Source organism: Lycorma delicatula, chromosome 3 (assembly GCF_047948215.1).
Source record: "Lycorma delicatula isolate Av1 chromosome 3, ASM4794821v1, whole genome shotgun sequence".
Lineage (NCBI taxonomy): Eukaryota > Metazoa > Arthropoda > Insecta > Hemiptera > Fulgoridae > Lycorma > Lycorma delicatula.
The window spans coordinates 222,385,023-222,405,142 of NC_134457.1; the positions used below are offsets into that span (position 1 = coordinate 222,385,023).

General features: G+C 34.0%; 1 long non-coding RNA gene across 1 annotated transcript in view; it reads left to right on the plus strand.

Moving 5' to 3' along the window:
* LOC142322465 (uncharacterized) overlaps nucleotides 1–18,511 on the plus strand; it is an 83,234-nt gene extending 64,723 nt beyond the window's left edge. Inside the window, exon 5 of the long non-coding RNA XR_012755878.1 lies at nucleotides 18,085–18,511. This is a non-coding gene — a long non-coding RNA (uncharacterized LOC142322465). The remainder of the gene's footprint in view (nucleotides 1–18,084) is intronic.
* The last annotated feature ends 1,609 nt before the right edge of the window (nucleotides 18,512–20,120 follow it).

Sequence of the window (20,120 nt, forward strand, 5' to 3'; positions counted from 1 at the left end):
AGGTTTTTGAAAAGTTTGTGTGAAAACCAATAAAATGGGATAAAAACCTTTTTTTATCTTTGACGTACAATAACTTGTTAAATGGGCAGTAAACAAGTAAATTTTTTAACAAAACTTGTAGTAAAATTAATTATGAATAAAAATGCTGTAAGATAAGATGAATAAAACAAAGAAAAGTTAGAAAAATTTGAACTTTATTTAGAAACAGTTCACTGCACCAAAGAGTAGTGTACTTACCAATTTATAATAAATGTTAAAAAATGAGCCCGCCATTTTCAACGAATTTCTTGGTACGCTTCTGTACAGCTTTTGTTGCTCTTTTTACTTCTTCAGGGCTGTCCTTAAGTTGTTCAACCGCATTCATAATACGGACAATTAATTTCTCACGAGAATGTATTTTTGTTTTGTATGTATTATTTACATCCATCCCCGTACGCAAAAATCCTAAAGTGTTAAATCAGGCGATCTTGATGGCCGGAAATGTGAATCTTTACGATCGATCCATTTCTCAGGGAAATGATGATTTAAATTAGTGGAAACGGCACAACGGAAGTGGGGAGGCGCGTCATCGTGCTGGAAGTGTACTTTGCATTACAGCGCTATAGAAAAATCTTCAAGCAGCTGCGGCAGTATTTAAGCGACCAGGTAATATGAACGGTCCAAACACCTGATGGTGAAGAAGGCCGCACCATACATTGAGGCTTAATCGGTGTTGAAAATTGCCTTCCACCGTTTTATAAGGATTTCCTTCTGCCCATGTACGGTCATTGTGTAAGTTTTTGATGCCATTTCGAATGAAATTTGCCTCGTCGGAAAACAAAACGTACTTATAGAGTTGTCCATTTATATTCCACCTGTTACGGAACTCCAAGCGATGCTGACGACTCCTGGGTGTTGATGTTGAACTTGCTGTTTATGATAAGGATAAACTTGTTTAGTTTAAGTGTCCTCCAAACCATCAATGCAAAACTACGATCCGTTAAAAAGATGTCGTGCACTCAGTTTCGCGAGAGTGCAATCTCCTTGGAGGTTACTGAGGTCGAGGTGCGTCAAGCTATTTGCAGTCTAGGTAGAGATAAGACTTCTGGCTTTGATCGGTTAACGGCCGAGCTTCTTGTTCGCTGGGTAGGGATAACTCTGAGAATTATCTCACGGGATTTTAATAAATTCTTGTTTAGAGGATACTTCACTTTGTGTTGGAAGAAGAGGATTGTGAAATTATTGTTTAAAGGTGGCGACAAGGATCCCGATATTAGTTCGTCTTAACAGACCCTTGACGCTAGTGCCGGTTGTTGGTAAGGTCTTTGAAAAGCTTCTGTACCTTCGTATAGATGAGAGGTTGACCTCGCGCGGTTTACTAATGGGTAATTAGTACGAATTTCATCTCAGAAAGGGTACTGAGGACGCCATACTTCGTGTGATGAGTGTGATAATCTCCAGTCAGGAGGAATGTATCCTGGGAATTCCTGGAGATTTCTGGGGCATTTAATAACCTTTGGTAGCCTTCTGCTATATACTAATTATAGAAGAGAGCTTGTACTGCGAGTGAGTTGCAGATTATGCAAAGTTAGTTCAGTCATCGGGATGTGCTACTCCGCGAGGGCAGCCATCTAATAAGTGGGGAAGACACTATCCAAAGGTTTTCCACAGGGCAGTGAGTTGGGTCCCTTAAAGTGGATGGTGGAATTTTTTATTAATTTGTGCAGATGAGGTTGCCTTGTGGGTGTCGCATCGTGGCTTATGCTGACGATGGACTCCTGCTAGTCGAAGGAGGTTCGCGGAGGGGGTTGAATTCTAAGCCGCTCGTGCATGCAGGATACTCGACCTATAGGGGTGATAATTATAAGATGACGTTTAGCTCGGAGAAGACCACGCCGGTGCTCCTCAAAGGCTGTTTGGCTGTGTGGCGGCGAGTCCGCGTATCGATGTCAGGCCAACGTATTAGACATGTTCAGGTTCAAAAGTACCTCGGGGTGTTTCTTGATGAGAAATTGCAGTTTAAGAAGCACCTTCGATATTTGCAGGGAAGCCCTGTAATGCCTTCTTTGAAATTCGACGTGTGGTCAATCCTGATTGGGGTTTTAATTTTAGGACTATGAGTATCTTGTATAAGGGCGTCTGCGAGAAAGTTATGCGGCGCCAGTTTGGGTGGATAGGCTAAAATTTAAAAGCTATCGGGATATTTTGTTACGGGCTCAACGCTTTATATTGCTAATTGTAACGGGTGGTTGCCGTTCAATATGACGGCAGGCGAAATTAGTGATAGTAGACGTGAAACCGATAGACTTGATTGCATCTGAGAGGCAACATCGTTACGTTGCTAAAATGTCAGCTAAATTGACTTCGAAGAAAATAAAGGAGATAGAACGGCATGGTATCGCCCTGTGGCAGACCAGATGGGAGAAGACAGAGTATGGGCGTTATACTCATGATCTTTTCCCTAATGTTGTTTATTTGCGGAACGCTCTTGGATACACCCGAACTAGTATGTGACGCAATTTCTCTCAGGGTATGGCGCTTTACGTGACATACTGCACAAATTCTGCCTGATAGACTGTGGCATGTGTCCGCAATGCGGATTGTTGGACGATGCTTATCTTGTGATATAAGAATGTGCTAGGTATGATCTAATGCGCACGGAGACTATTTGTCGGCTTGATATTATCGGGTCGACACTTGATCTCCGTGTTAATTGAAAAAGCCGGGCCGAATGGGGATCGTAGAAAGTTTTTGCACATTTGGCGAAAGAGAGGATCGCTGAAGGGGTGTGATGTTTGCTTGGACTTTCCTTCTTGCCGTTTATGTTTGATTTTATTGTTAGTTTCTGTTGTTGTTCTGTTTTTGTTTCTGTTTGGTTATAGAGTTTGGTTTTCGTTGGTTATGGTTTTATGTTACTGTTATGTTACATTATTTATCGTTATTGTTATGTTGTGTTAGCGTCTTTGTGTTGCGTTTTATGATTCGTTGTGTATCGAACTCATTTTTAACCTTTCGGACAGATAGAGTTCAGTTCCCTCGTTCTTAAAAAGTCATTCGGTTTTGTTTGAGACTTGGCAAGATGTGTTTTGTTTTGAGTTTATGTTAGTAGAACACCGATGGGAATGTCGCTTGTGACATTCGAATCCGTGGCATCCTGGCTGAGACTTAACTCTAAGATGTCATTGCCGAGGTACTGAAAACAGCCTCCGATAAGTTTATAAGGGCTAGGTACGGAGGGAATGGCGTGGCAATCGAAACTGTCACATGGAGGGTGTCTTCCCTTATGGGGTCAGGATACTGACGCCTGGATTTCACTGAACTGCATCGATAATAATTTAATCTGTAAGAGCGTCGTTTGGACAGATTGCGAAAAGTCGCGCTAATTGTTTTGGGATCTGGAATCCGGCGATTCGGAAAACGTATTTCATATTCTACTGCAGCAGTTGTAGCACTACCATTATACACACCCAAAATGAATATCGTATCAGCGTATTCCTCTTTTGTAAAAAGGTACGGCATTACTTCAATGGCCAATCGATCGAGTTCAAATTAAAATTCACAGAAAACCTTCGCTAGCGACAGCATAGTTCGCAGTACCTGATATATTCAGCGTACATTGCAGAATGATTTAAACACTAATACATTGTATTTCATTGTTGATCATCTGTTGTTATTTTATTGCCAACTTAGAAATAATAAATTTCAAATAATTTATTGTATTTCTGACGTTAATAAAAAAAATATTATCTAAGTAGTTTTTATTTTGCAATTGTTATATAATTCCCAGTCTTTTTTATCTTTTACAGGAAATTTTATTTTTAGTAATTTTTCACATTACCAAAGAAGAATTTGGTTTTTGTTTACATCAAATAAATACTTTTCTGATAAATGTAGTAAGGTACTATTTCTAAATAAAATTAGAATTTTTCTAACGTTTCTTTGTTTTATTCAACTTATCTTTCACAATTTTCTATAGAATCAAATTCTTTACAAGTTTTGTTTAAAATTTTTCTGTGTTTATTATCCATTAAACAGAGTTATTGTACGTCAAATATAAAAAAACAGGGTTTTTATCCCATTTTACTGGTTTTCACCTCAGAAATTTCAAAAACTACTGCAAACTACTTCCAAAACCGTATCTTTGGAACATATTCTATTACATTCTTTAGGTGAAAAACCATAAGAAAACTTTAATTTTGCGTCTTAATTAACGTCCTAAAGATTTCATTACGACCTCATTTCGCCGGGGTAGTTGAAATCCGAACGAAATCTCACTAGCCTTAACTCGCAAGCGTTAATAAAATGCATTTTATAAAATATGTTTATACGGGATTTTTCCATAATTTTTACGAGTAAAATAAATTATGAAAGTTCCGGAAGAACTTTTCGACACAATTTGTATATATTTTTTCAATATGTTTGTTTTCTTTTCTTCCATTAATTTAAATTAAATATTTAATTTTTTAATGTTATAATAACATTATACAATCACGAGTATCTTCTTATTGCTGCTCATTTATTTTCAGCATGTCTTCTATTGATTTTTAACTCGTTCCATAACAACCTATTTTATTTACTGAAACAGGATTATAATTTATTCAGTATGTAAAATTATACCAATATAATATTAGGCTTCAGGCTTAATTCTGACTAGGAATATAATATAAATGAATTTATTTGCGGGGTTTTCTCATAATTAAATAGATTGTTAATCTTGAAGAGGTAATATTTTAGCATAATTTTAAACGGATTTCATAAAGAAAAGATTTTCAATGTTCAAGCTGCATATTAATTTGTTTGAATCAAAGTTTGTTAGGTAATTTACTGGGAAATTTTTTTTTTGCGTTGTCATTATTCAGAGACGGTTAACAAATTATACAATTTAGCTCCGATTAGTTAAAAAAGAGTAACCGTAAATTTATTTTCTTCATTTGTTCACTGATGTTTATCTATTCATAATTTAAATTGTAATTTCTCTCCCTACATATTTTAAATCAAATGAGTAAGAAAATATATAATACAGCTAAATTATAAAATACTATTTTTTTTCCAGGAAAAATACAAACAACTTTAATTTTGGATGGAGGCCAGTTACCTTCTTCGATCTTCACTTTTTCTCTTTTAATTTAGCCTAATTAAGTCATCCAAGATTAATATGGAACAAAATCACTCAAGAATTAAACTGCAAAACGTTTTTTAAAATTATTATTATTATACGTGAAATATTTTATTTTTTACTATTAATCTAATTTTTTTTAACCTTTTCCCGAAGAAAAGTATGGTATTAATTTCGGAATTTCGACCGCATGGTGAGAATAGGGAGGAAATGAATTTTCTTTACGTTTTAAGGTATGAAGAGTACAAAAATACCATTCACTTAAATTAGGTTTTCCTTATATACATATATTTATATATAGACGTCTACGTATAAAATTTTGTGGCTCAAAAATCTCCAAAACTAATAAACCGATTTTATTGAAATTTAGATATGCTGAAGTAGTATATCTGAAGTTATGATGCCTGTGAAAATTTCATAACTTGATTGATTGAATCGTTCTTGAGTTAACACTCAATAAGATTAAACAATTTGAGCGGGGCAAGTTGGGGAAGAAGCGTGGTTCGTTATGAAACTGCAAGTTTGAACGTAGATGTTTTATTTAATTTTTTTTCCTAATTATTTACCAATAGATAGTAGGACAAGAATGTTAATTTATTAAAAAAAAATTTAAATGGTTGAAAAAATATAAATTTGTTTTTAAACCTTTCTTTCGAACAGCTGTTTTATAAAAGATGAAGATGACTAATTTATTAAAGCTGGTTTATTTATACAACTGTGTAAATAGTGTATTAAGTGATAACTCGAGTTAGGACTGGGATTGAATATTGTATTATTAATAATTTGATTGGAATTTTATCTTTAAGGAATATTATAAGGAGCTGTTCAATTCTAATACTTAACCTAAATCGCGCATTGCCTATATCATTATTATGGAACAGCTAATAACTGTTCATAATTTCGAGAGGGAAACAACACCTATGGACACTGGCACTCCGAACAACAGAAGACAAGGGACGTTATTGCCTCTATTAGAGATCCTCGTAAAGCGGCGCGTCGCAAATTAATCGGAAACAATATTATAGATACCATTAGTGACACCTCAAGCAGTGAAGTAGAAAATGAGTTTATAGACTCACCAACGAATGATATACCATGGCAAACGATACCGACTTTGCTTAAGCCTAGAACATCCATGGTATTTCTAATTCTGACAATACTATCAATTAAATTCGAGTAGCTTCGTACGGAAGAAATCTGAGGACAGAATAACCAAAGGAGATTAAACCTCCAGTAATAATATTATTTGGAACGATTGACTTGGTAAAACTGTATGAATTACTAGAAACGGTCGTTGCCAAATCGGACTACAGCGTACGCTTTATTAAACTAAACTACTAAGAGTTGTATCAAAAAGTATAGACGCTTACCAGAAGATTATACAGTTAATCCTAGAACAGAATCTTATCGGCCAAACTTTTATCGGAAAGGACGAGAGGGTATTTGTACTATTATCAGGTACCTTCACTACGGTCCCAACCAACCGTGTAAGGGAAGAGATCAAGGATAAGGGACACAGTATTATCGGCACTATTAGCACCCGGCATCCTGTTAAAAAAAAGCCAATACCGAACTTTTTTATAAACTTGGAACCGCAATGTAATAACAAGGAAATGTATACCGTTAGATTCGAGGTACTCGGGAGATCTAAAAGTATTTTGCAGTGCACGCGATTGCAACTATATGGTCATAGTTGAAGAACAATTGCATGAGGTCGTATCAGTGTGGTATAACGCGCGGACGGGGACAGAACGGCAGATCGTCAGAAGAAGGACAGAAATTGACAACCAACGCATTGAACTACTCAGACTACCCGGCGAACTACAAGAGTTATAAAGTATACGAGGAAATTCTTTAGAGGAAAGAGAGGAGAACTCCTTGTACGACAAACAACACCTCTCCTCCCCCGACTCAAGTTACAAGGATTAGATCCTTTGATCTCAATACTTAAGACATCTTCCCTTCACTTAATCGACAGACACCCCACTCCAATAGTAATCACCCGCGTAGCCTTACTCTCTTCGATCGTTTTCTGAAGCAATAACAGGTAACGGCGTTGTTGATTGTTCTTCTGAGGACAAATTCTGTCATTCGGGTATGAAGATGAAGTTTTTAGTGCAACACATCGTCAATCTCATCGGTCTTCACACAAAAGTTATCGCTGAGCTCTGCTAATAACGAAGAATTTAAGGATAGGAAAGTGGAACGTAAATGTATTTACGTATCGGCAAGAAGAACTGTAGGCAGTGCTCATGTCAGGATTGCTAGACATTGTCCTCATCTCAGAAATTTATTTCACCGAACTGAACTGCTTGAGAATCCGAGGCTACTCCGCTTAAGTGATAAATCAGCCTGATGATCGGGCAAACGGAGGTTCTGCGCTTCTGATCAATGGAATAGTGTAGATTCAGCTATCTCCATTTAAAGCCGATCATTTACAAGCAACTTTGGTTGAAATACTGGACTGGCTTGAGCCTCAGAGGATCTCAGCTATCTACTGTCCGCCTTGTCACGCAATATCAGATAACGTATTTTCTGAATACTTTACGTCACTGGGTTACGTTTATTTCTGTGGGGGGGGTTTACTGGAATGAAAATCATCCACTCCGGGGTTCTAGACTGTTAGCAACTTGTGAAACAGTATTAAAGTAATGTATTATGTAACTGCGGCTCAATGCCATTGGTGGTCTAGAACCAACTTATTGGCCTACAGACGCAACTAAGGTTTATGACCTATTGGATGTTTTCATTATGTCGTTGGCTCTTAATATAGTGATGTGAAAAATAACCTAGGTTCCATATCCAATCACTCTCCCATACGTAATATTGACAGTGAACACAACGGTGAAGAAGAATAAAAGGTGATAATCTTTATTAATTTAGTATTATTATTAATAATTTTTGTTACATTTAGTGATGGAAATAAAAACAGGCAAAAATTATCAGCTTGCATTGCGGTGCGCAATCGTACTGCCGTTAATTGTTGGCAATAACTCGATTGCTTGTCAACAGATTTTTAGAAGTAAGGTGTCATTTTGTTCAAAATAAAATGCTTAATAAATCCTGTAAAAGTAAAAATTTGATCAAACAGATAATTACAAAGATATCAAAGATTAAAAAATTAAGATGGCCGTTATTTTGAAATTTTTGAAGGTGACGTTTTCAAAATTGTTATTTTGTAGAACAAGACGCTAGCCTTAGATTTGCAAATCTAATTAAAGTAGGTGTACCCGTTCCTGTGAAATAATTTTTTTCAGGACATTTTTAGGACATCAGCATGATCGCCAGTCTTAACACTTTTAACCACTAGTCTTTTATTAACAACAATAGTACGATATATAAGACAAGTATAAAGTTCTTTCACTACAAATACCTTTGCTGTTCACAAATAAAACTACCCTAACAATTTCTGAATGAAATTTAATACATTATCTCTTTCACTTATAGTCTTACAGTAACTCACCGAACAATTTCTTGTTTTCATGTGCTGGAATTTTTTGTAACGTCACCGAAATTGCGTCGAACCTAAACTAGAAATTCCCTCCTTCACCGACCTCCTCGCAGAATACTCTCACTGACTGACATCTCGCACAACTGATATCTCGCTGACTGACGTCATAACGTCTCGCTTAGGCTGATTCGCTGAACTGATTTTTAACTGGCCTTCCCCGGAGTATTTATACTCCTGTCCTCTTTACCTGCCGGACCAGACCGGACCGAACTCGAAGCGTGAGAATAATCGACCGCCCTCACATTTTCACTTGAAATTCCAAACCTTGGTCCGGTAATTCTTCTCATGGAACGACATCTGTTTAGTGTGTGAGTGGGCAGTATTACAAAAGACGATTGTTAAATGGACCTGTTACCTTTACTTAGAGGGTTTCTTTTAGCTCCTTTCTGGATTACTAACGTTATTATATTTTCTACTACTTTCTTCTTAATCGGCAGGAATCCGATACTCAGATGAGTTATATCAGTCTTGTTACAATATCTTATTTAAAATATTCCACAATTTTAGAAATATAAATAATGCAGTGTTTGAAAATTATTCAAATAGTATAAAGGAATCTTACAGTAGGTAAAACATCTCGATTCCCCCCCGACGGGAGAAGATCCCACCTCGTAGCGTGTCCGGTCGCTACACCACCCCCTCCGTTCCTGGCCAGTAGTGGCTTTAACGGAGGACATCTTCTCGCCCTCAAACTGATTGTGCCACACAGCTGGACACAGATTGTGTCCAGGCCCCGCAGAGATGCCACCGATGCAGATGCCCCGAGGGACATCTACATCGGTAAAAATTCACCCCGAGATAGATTTACGTGTTTATACCTTCAGAATGAAGACAACGGACACCTGCAGCTACCACGTCGCCCTCAGGAACTAAGCTAGAAACCTAACCGCGGAAAGAAGACCCCGCGCCTAGATCCGACTATTAAAGAGCCGCTTTCTGAATGTCTCATATCCGTACTAACAACCTCAACAATAAACTTTCCCACTAAAGTTTGTACATCGAAATTTAGACCTAGTTCCCTTAAGAACCCCGCTTAATACTCAAAATGAGTTTCTATCTGACTCCGTTCCGGTCTGCCCGGGAGAGGAGAATTAACGCCTACTCCCGCACAGCGCCATCACGGAGTCCCGCGTGACATTCACCATCTTGACCGCCGCCAAGACTCCCCTGCATACCACCAAAGCAGTACCCAGAGAAGCCCCGCCGACAGTGTCATTAGCTCATCAGTGCCCCCGTCGGGGCGCGACCGCACCCACCGGGCAAGAATAATCCCGCCCGCCGACAACGGCCGCAACTCCGCCGACAGCCTGACTTAATACATGCCACCAATACATCTAACCGAGGCACGCTGCCTTAAGCGCCTACCTTCGGCCAGTCGACTGCCCAGGCGGTCCCTAGCCACCCAGGTTCCTATCACCTACTAGATCCCTTCGGCAGCCCTGCTCAGGGCGAGGAAGCGAAGGAAGCCAGCAACTATTGTCCATTCTCTACGAGTCCTCCAGTTGACTCGTAGATCCAAAATAGTTTATTCTCTCGAGTTCCCTAGTAACTCTGGTACGTTCAGCTTCGTACCGGGGACATATGTAAAGGACATGGTCCGCGGTGTCATCGACCCTACAGTCCGGACAGAAGCCGGAATCAACCAACCTAAACTTTGCCAATTTATCCCTAAATGCACCGTGTCCTGAGAGGAACTGAGTGGTATGCCGATTGGGGGATACCCAGCTAATCGCTCGCAACTCTCTAACATCGGGAAATATACCATGCGTATAACGACCTGTCAAAGATAGTAGGTAAAACAACTGAAATTATAATTAGATTTTTTTTTTTTTTGTTATAGACTAGTGAAATTAATGTAGTCTGTTTACACTATTCTTCTATTTTACTTAGCCATATGAAATTTAAAAATATAAAATTATGCTCGTTATATTCTTTTATTGTCTGTTTTTATATTTCTTTCTCTATGTCATCCTACAGTTTCTCTGTCATTCATTTTCATATTTAGCGGATTTACTGTAAATAATTTTTTCAAAAATTATTTTTTTGTAGCATTGTTTATTTTGCTTTTGTTTATTACTATTATTATTATTGAACTAATTTAATTATTAAATATTTGTTTTTATGATGAGTTGTAATTGAATTAAAAAGAAAGCTTTGCTTTAATAGTATTAAAAAAAAACGTTTAGTAAAACTGTAAGTTACATTACGTTTATATCGGTTATAAATAAGTCGTTTTATCTCTTTTAATATTTTCCCTATCGATAACAAAGTAAGTAAATTATACATAAAAAGCACATATATCATTGCAATTACGTGCAAGTATATCTAAACCGCCAGGTGAATAGCTGTAAATATGTAGTCTGGTTACCTAACATAATAATCTTTCTATTATTTTGCTGCTTGCAACCAAAAAAAAAAAAAAAAAAAAATCATTAAATAGTCGTTAATTTTTTTTAATTTAAATTATTTTAATAATTTACAATATACTTACGTGTTGTTAATAACGGTATTATCTCATAATTAAACCAAAATCGGTAATTTAAACATTTGTAATTCAAAATTTCCGTTAATCTAAAAAGTATGTCTCGTACTTCTCCTTATCAAATAGTGTGAAATTAATTTTTTTTAACGACAGTTTAATTAATTTGTTGACTTGAATGTTTTACTTTCTCAAAAATTACCAGTTGGCGTTACATATATGATAAAAATTGTAAATTTCAACTTGTAATAGTTTTTTATTTCGAATTAAAATATAAATGTAATGGAATTTAAAGCGTAATTAACAATTATTTATGGTTGCATCGCGGTTTTTTAAAATGGATGATCGACTTCAACGGCTATTTAAAAGATTGGAGGTGTATTAATCACGAAACCAGAGTATAACCGTTACAAAAATGATTGTATATGTGACGAAAGAAGTCGGCTCCAAAATGTTTAGGAAAATACATTGAAATGTTTGAAGGAATATAACACGTGAATAAATATGAAAATTGGAACCGACTTGTACCATATAATTTTCATTGTTATTTACGGAGTAAGATCATACGAACCGGTATTTAAAGATACTGTTGGTGAAGTAAATCGTAGGGAAGAAGAGAAGATAAAAACCGGTAGAAATGTTGAAGCTGAAGATGATGAAAACTACCGTGTCTGATATTAAAATAACGAAAAATAATAAATTACTCTCAATTATACAACGAATTTCAAGATTAGTTTTTTTAATTTAGAATATTGAGAACTTTTCAGCGCTTTGGAAGCTTAGAAAATGCGTACACAAAATACGATGTCATCGAAAAGGAGATAATTAAACTTCTTTTCAGTCAGTAATTTGAACCGGTGAAATGTTGTGTCTTTTTTTAGTATATATTATTAAACTAGAGTTAATTGTAAAAAAATAAAAATATTTTGTAGTTTATTATCTTTATATACAGAGTTATTCACGAAGAAGCTAACAAGTATTCAAGACATGTTCCACTGGTGAAAATAAAGAAGAAAGTTCATGTAAACATAGGTTAGGATACCCTTTGTTAGCGAGTGTCGGCTGGCGAAAGATTTCGCCCTGATTTCTGCGCCTTAAAAAAAGCACTACAATAAAAAATTAAAAAAAAGAACAAGTTTCAACTCTCTTAACATTATGACTCGCTGCATAAGCGCGTATAAAAAATACACCACTACACGGTCAACATAACCTCAACTTTTTACGACATTAAATTGAGTGTAACTCAAGAACGATTCTACTAATCTTCATCAAATTTTCACAAGCACAACTTCAAATACACTACTATATCATAACGAAATTTCAATGAGATTGCTGATGTAGTTTGGGAGATTTTTCAGCCACAAAATTTTATATATAGGTCTGTATATAATTAAAATTGGGTATATATATATATATATATATACCCAATTTTAAGTAAATGGTTTTTTCGCACTCTTCATACCTGAAGGATTCCCCTCCACTCCCACTATGCGACCGAAAGTAGTACCGTACCATCGTACGAAAAAACAAAACAAAAAATTATCCACTTTTAGTTTTTTTCATTTTTTGTAAAAATTTAGATTAAAATGACTTGGTACTTTCTTAAACAAAATAAAATAAAAAAAAGTCTGACTTCTTGCGCAAAACTACGGTAGAAGTTTTTAAATTTATTTGCATATAAATAATTGATGATGATGCTGTATAAATTAAACGTGTTTGCTATAAAAAAAATTTATTCAATAAAAGACGTTTCTAAGGTCATATGTCTATGTCCATATAATAGTAAAACTTATTGCATTCCCTAAGAGGACAACGAGCATAAGCCAAAGCGAAAGCTAATATTTGCATGTACGTAAAACTATCATTTAAAAATAGTTACGATTTAATACGTAAATTTATAAAAATATACTTATAAAGGTAGTTAATACATTGCTTATGAAATCCGGTCTTAGTCGATAAACACCTTAGCCCCAGCTTAGCCATTTTGAACAGCCACGGGACAAACAGAGTCATCGGGTATAAAGGTCCAAAAAATTCAGCTCTCTCCACCGAGCCACGCAAATATTAAGGGCATAACGTTCTACAAGTTCCTAAATTTGATCCGCTTTGAAATCCACTAAACGAAGGAATGGGTTCAAGGCTAAAATCAGAGATCGTTGCCAACCAGTAGTCAAAATGGTAGTTTGTAGTCAATCTGTCTCATTCGAAGGTTTTGGATTCGAATGTAAGAATCCAATTAAATTAATGATCTTTCATCGATACCCTAATAGCAGGAGGATTCTTGATTAGGTAACCGACACGAAGTTTCACATTACCGATTTGCCTTAGCTATTTTCTTGAAAACGGTCATTAAAAATATTTTATGTGTTCAAACTTAACAATCTCTTGAAGTTACAAAAAAAAAAAAAATCATGTTACACTTTCCTCCGACTGAGCTGTTTGGCGGATAAGTAGCGTTTCAGCCTTTCATCCAAACAGTTCAGAATTCGAATCCAAGCCAGAGTGGTCATTTTCACACCTACGAGATTCATTTCTCTTATAAAAAAAGATAATAGGCGAAATAAAACAATTACTGTAAAATTATTTTTGGTTGATCATTTACCACGTAATTCGGAATTGGAAGCCAGGACCTTCTGAACGAAAGGGTTAGGCGTTACTCCGTCATGGAATTTGGCAATTTTATTAACTTCCCATCTACAGATAGAAAATTTGATTTGATAGCCAAAGGTGAATATTTAATAAAAATTTATTATATTTATTATAATTTTGTATTTATTTTTGTACATTTTTTTAAAAACATTAATATACATTTTTCAAAATAATTTGTTTTTTCATATTTCTTAATGTTAAATTTAAAAATTAATTTTTCAAATATAGTCGGCACTACTTGAATAATATTTTTACTTTCTTGTACGAAGTAAAGGAAGTAAGGTGATCGCGAAAAATTTCGGTTTTCATATTTCAACGGAAGTATCCATTTTGTCCATTCCTGAATCCATTTTCACTAGTTTCAGCGTGGCGTCTATACGCAAGTGTGTATGTATGTATGTACGTATATAATTCGCATAACTAGAAAACTTATATAACTCATAACTCTTTCAACGTTCTACGATTTCGAAGAACGTTGAAATTACGGATTTAGCACTTTTGTAACATCTAGTTGTGTACCTCCCTTTTGATTGCAATCGGCTGGACCAAAAGTGTCCAAAAAGCCCAAAATACACACAAATTTGGATTTTGGACTTTTTTCTTAACTGCAGTAATCAGCCCTCATTAAGAACTTTTCAACGATATATCATAACTGGTATTTATTTTCATCGGTTCCAGAGTTATAGTCAAATAAAATTTTAATTAATGATATATTTGGATCTTACAAGGGGAAGGCTCATCGGCTCGAATCCGACTTCACTTCCTTTTTTTAAACTTCTTTTTAATTTAATTATAATGATTTATTAATAATTATTATCCTCTGATTGTAAAAACAATGTGCGTATGCAATTCAATAGGCGTACAACGAAGTCATTTGGTGTTCACATCAGATTTTTGTTATTACTGTGGCTATGTATACTGAATTTTTCTCGTATTTTTTTATCTACTGGATTTATTATATTTGCTAATTATTTAAAAATAGTTTTTTACTTTTGTAATCCACTTTTAAAACAATTTATCAGATGTACTTCAAATTGGAGAAGTTTGGGGTTTGACAACATGATTGTAAACAAATAATAATAAATATAATATAGATCTAAAAGAGATTCTACTCACTTATTTTGCTTCCTCGTAAAGTACCTTAAACTAAGTTCCGGTTTATGTAAATTAAATTACTTTTTATTTTTCTCTCTCTCTTAAATTAAATACTTCAAGGTAGTTTTTTTTATTTTATTACTTAATTAGTAATAATTCACTAACTTTGAGTTGATTTTTTTTTTTTTACTTATATTTAAATCTTGGTATTTCTTGTCTAGCCAAGAGGTCCTCAGAGCTCTAATCATGGTCCATTTGTATTTGATTTAACAACAAAGGATGTAAATGTTAGTTACTTGTTTTTATTATATGTTTTTGGCTTCAGTCATTCGACTGGTTTGATGCAGCTCTCCAAGATTCGCTATCTAGTGCTAGTCGTTTCATTTAGGTATACCCCCTACATTCTACATCCCCAACAATTTGTTTTACATATTCCAAACGTTGCCTGCCTGCACAATTTTTTCCTTCTACCTGTCCTTCCAATATTAAAGCAACTATTCCAGGATTATCCTTCTTTCCTTCTTTCTTCATCGATCCTTCTTTCTTCATCGATTTGCCGCAACACCTCTCTTTATTTATCACTTCATCCACCCATCTGATTTTTAACATTCTCCTATAGTAATGCATTTCAAAAGCTTCTAATCTTTTCTTCTCGGGTACTTCGATCGTCCAAGTTTCACTTCCATATAAAGCGACGCTCCAAACATATAATTTCAAAAATTTTTTCCTGACATTTAAATTATATTTTGATGTAAACAAATTATATTTCTGACTGAAAGCTCGTTTCGCCTGTGCTCATTATATATAATGACCTCAAACTTTTCAGGACGGTTAAAATAATTACGTAATCACCTTGTTTTAAAGGATTTTAATGCGTTAATAATATGGAAACGTTTATATTTAATACAAAAGAATGTTTCAGTATGAAATACTCAAGAAATACTAATCTTTCCATTAAATTTTTTTTTAAATTTATTGTTTTTTCCATCTTAGGAATATCTTTAATTTAATGACCGCTTAATCGCTTGTTTTGTAAAGCTTTTAAAAACGACTGTTTTATTCAAGAACAATTTTAAGTTTAATTCACCTTGAAACGTTTATATTTTTCGTAATCGGGTAATGTTTAAGATTTTGTTGTACGGAGACGACCCTCGTTTTAAATTTTTATTGATATGTTAAAAAAATATCCAAAATGTATTTTAAAGATACTTTTACGTGTGGGTTAATTAGTAGTAATTAATGACCGTATCATTTTTTTAATGACCATATTATAATTGAAAATCTTTTTTGAAGTTGATTTTTTAGAACTCAATTTAAGTTTGTATTATTATTTTCCCTTTATAAAATTTAAAGGGTAGAGTAAATAATCCTAAGTCTTACCGACTGGTATTCGTGTATCTGCGTTTTCACGGTCCCTTATTCATTGTGTTTATATTCATCTGAATACTTTTAAATATTATGATTGACTCTCTAACAACCTATTGATGGATTTTTTAATTGTACGTTAGCAGATTAAAAGACTTACGGTTGGATATTTATCATCTTTTTTCCGCGTAATTACCATTCCTTATTACCAATTTGTCATTATTTACGATGATATTTTTACAATTATTATATAAATTAGCGAAAACTATTTCTCTTGTATGTAATTTTCTTTTCTTTACATCATAAAAATAATTCTTCCTTTAGATCTAATGTAATTTGTAGATCTTCATCTATATTGTTACATATACTTTTATCTTCGCTATGATATTTAAATTTCAATTTAGGTGAATTCGTAAACGATGTATCTTAACCGAAATAATAGCTATAATTTATCAAATAAATATTTCAATTTTCTACGGAAAATATTTAAAATCGAAAGGGAATTTTAAGTCGATAAAAAAATAATTCTTGTAAGTTTTTAAAATGCACGACTCCGCTGTAAGGTGTTATGAATATTGGCTTCTATTAAAAATATATTAAAGATACAACTTTTAGATAAATAGTCGTGTTTATTTTCTTGGATTAAAATTTATTGAATTAAATAACGTCAGAAATTCAGCAACAGTTTAGAGAATGAAGTAATTTTAATTTGTGCTGTAGGAATATTTCCTTTTTTTTCGTAATTTTGTTTAACGTTTAAATAAATTATAAAATAAGGAATAATTATTATTATCATTTTCTATAAGCGTAGTTCAATATTTTAACGATAAAAAGAATCAAGCGTGAAACATATTTAAATGTTAACAACTTTTTTTGTTTTATTTTTTAATAAAAAATTATGCGACAAGAGAAGTGTTTTGCAAGCGTTTTTGTGTATTAGGAATTTGTATGACAAAATAAGTTCTTTCTTTTTTTTTCTTTCTGTCACATTCAGAAAAGTTCAAGGTGAGGATGTTCTTTGTACGAGTATAAAGAATTCTTCGAAGACTTCTTTTATTTATTTATACGCTTACGAATAATTCCGTTTCTTTTATAATATTCATATACATTTGAAAATTTTATATTTTTATTTTTACTTATTTAATAAATAAAATAATTATATTAATTAAAAATATATTAATATTAAAATAATAAGAATAAAAATAATTGATTGTCGAATTATTTATTTTATATCGTAAAATTATTATCGAACTGGATGTTTCACAGACGTTAAATAGTAGATTAACGTTAATAAATGATTAATAAAGTTCAAAATTAACGGCTTACATTGAAAACTAACGTTTCACTGTAAAAATAAATAAATAAAATTCTTTTTATATTATTATAATTATACATAAAATAATAAATTGACATTCACGTGGTATTTTCTAAAGTCAAATTAGTATAATAAAAAAAAATTAAATACAAATATTAAGTTATTACATAGCATTTTTTAAATTATTTAAATGGATACTTTTCATTTTTTTTAAGTAGACGGTGTACGATATAAAATGTCGTATATAATAATACATTACTCGTTACTTACACGTACGATACACGAGTAATATAATACAAAATAGCATATAATAAAAATTCATTTTCTTTGGATTTATTATAGAAAATTAAATATGTTATAATATTTTTGCAAAAATTAAACATTCAGTTTTTTAAGCGCAAGACTTAACCTTGATTTTAAATGTATAAAATCTATTCGTAGGCGATCTGTTTATAGTTCCTTGTATAACATTGCCTAAATCTGAAAAGTTTAACTCACTTATTTAATTAATAATAATAATATGTTTATTGTTATTATCTCCATTTAAAAATAGAATTCTCGTTTTATTGTTACAGACTGGCCGTCCTCAACGAGGAAAGATCTAAATTTTATTCTAGCAGAAGGATACATCTATTCAGCAGGAACCGCTTCGGAAGACGCATTTAAGACCACTCCATTAATAGTCACCGATCAGGAAAACGAATTGTTGGGTTTAGTTAATTGATTCGTCGAGAGATGAGTGAAAAATTATGAATAAAAGAACGGATAGAACTAAATGAAAATCAAAATTTTTTTAAATTATGAATCGCTGAAGTAAGTAATGAAAAATCAATGGTGTTTCTCAAATATCTCTGAACAAAGAATATTAATATATTAACACAACCCGATGTGCTTATGATGGCAAGAGATGTTTTGTTTTCGAATATGATTTTACTTTTAAAGGACATGAAGTAATCGGTTGTACGTGCAAGAGGTGGGACAATCACTAGCCTCATCGATGTATCTCCCATGTTAACGCATTGATTTCGATACAATTTTAAAAACTGTAGGTATACTTACTCCTTTAGAAGAGGATTAAAGTTTCGACATGAAACATTTATTTACTAGCCGTAATTGGAGAACCGGTTACTTACAAGACGTAAATCGAAACCTCTTCAAACCGATATAACCGTCGGTGAATTTAGTATAATCTCTGTAAGCTGTTTATAATATTTGAATAATATAGGTTGCCTGGTCGAAGATTTTTTCAAAAATTTTCCTTAATCTGTTAAATAATGGTTCAAGTAATTTTTTAACTAAAGAAATGGAGAGACTTTGTCAACAGATTTATCTATTTTCAGTACAGCTTTCTCTCTGTCCTTTGACTGAAATGTCTTAAACCAATTTCAAGGAAGCATCCGTTTCCCACTATTTTTAATAACGTGCTTTTGTCGAGTCGTACAACCAAATGATCGTGCGTCCTATGCAAAGACTAGGTCAATAACTCGGATCAGATAGCTATCCCGAAAACGCCTAGATTCATCAATAAGGGAAACGTTAAATATATTTTCTATCCGTTTCGAATACATCTAATATTTAAATGAATTATGTAGCGCTATGATGAAATGAAAATATCAGGATAACGATAGCAAGATAAAAAAAGAGCGTTTAACTTCTTACAACTTACGCAGGAAAACTTAATTGCCTTCAGGAAGCTTTTTTTATGAACTAATTCAACACATAAGCTCGATTATTGTGCGTGGAATTATGAAAATGGAAATTTTGTAGCACATGAAAAACGCTATGCCTGACCGGGATTCAAACCCGGGACCTCCGGATGAAAGGCCAAGACGCTTCCGCTCCGACACGGAGATCGGGAGATCGGATATTCCTTGAATGTGCAGAGTGGAAATTCCTTGAATTTTGTGTGGTCGTGGATTTTGTGATTACACAAAATCTGCATTAGCGTATACCCCGACGGGAAGTTTATTCTTTAAGACTTTGGTGATCGGCGTCCTCAAGGATTGTGCTTTACCTCCTGCTACCCGCAGACGTGCAGAACACTTTACGCTAGACACATACGCTACAACAAGAACGCTACCCAAATTACAACTTCCCTTCACGACTACACAACAACATCCTACATTGTTCTTCTTACACTTACATTCGGTGGTGTTGCGACACCTTTCGAAACACAATCGTAACCCGAGGTGGAAACTATCGTGCTAATGGGTGGATGGCTGTACATAGTGAGTATTGAACGATGTCCTCCCGGTACCTCGGCGAACCCAGTTGTATTTAGCTCTAACTCCATTATGCGTGCGCTATGCTGGAGCGGTCCGTTATACCGCCTGTACTCGAAGGAACTGTATGTCTGTGCCAGTAAATTCCTGTTCAGTGGTTGCTCGTCAACTTGAAAAAACCAACAAAAACCCGGGACTTTGGAAAGACTTTGACCGACGTTGTCAGCCGAAGAAGTATCAAATTATAAGAAAAAGAGAGATGTAACTGAAAATGCCAAGTTATTTAATATTCGTTTCCTTTTAGTGAAATGTAACCAAGAAGGTAAATCCTCCGCGAATGTTTCTCTATGCCTAACAAAAAAAAGTGTTGTAGCAACTTGTGGCTCTCC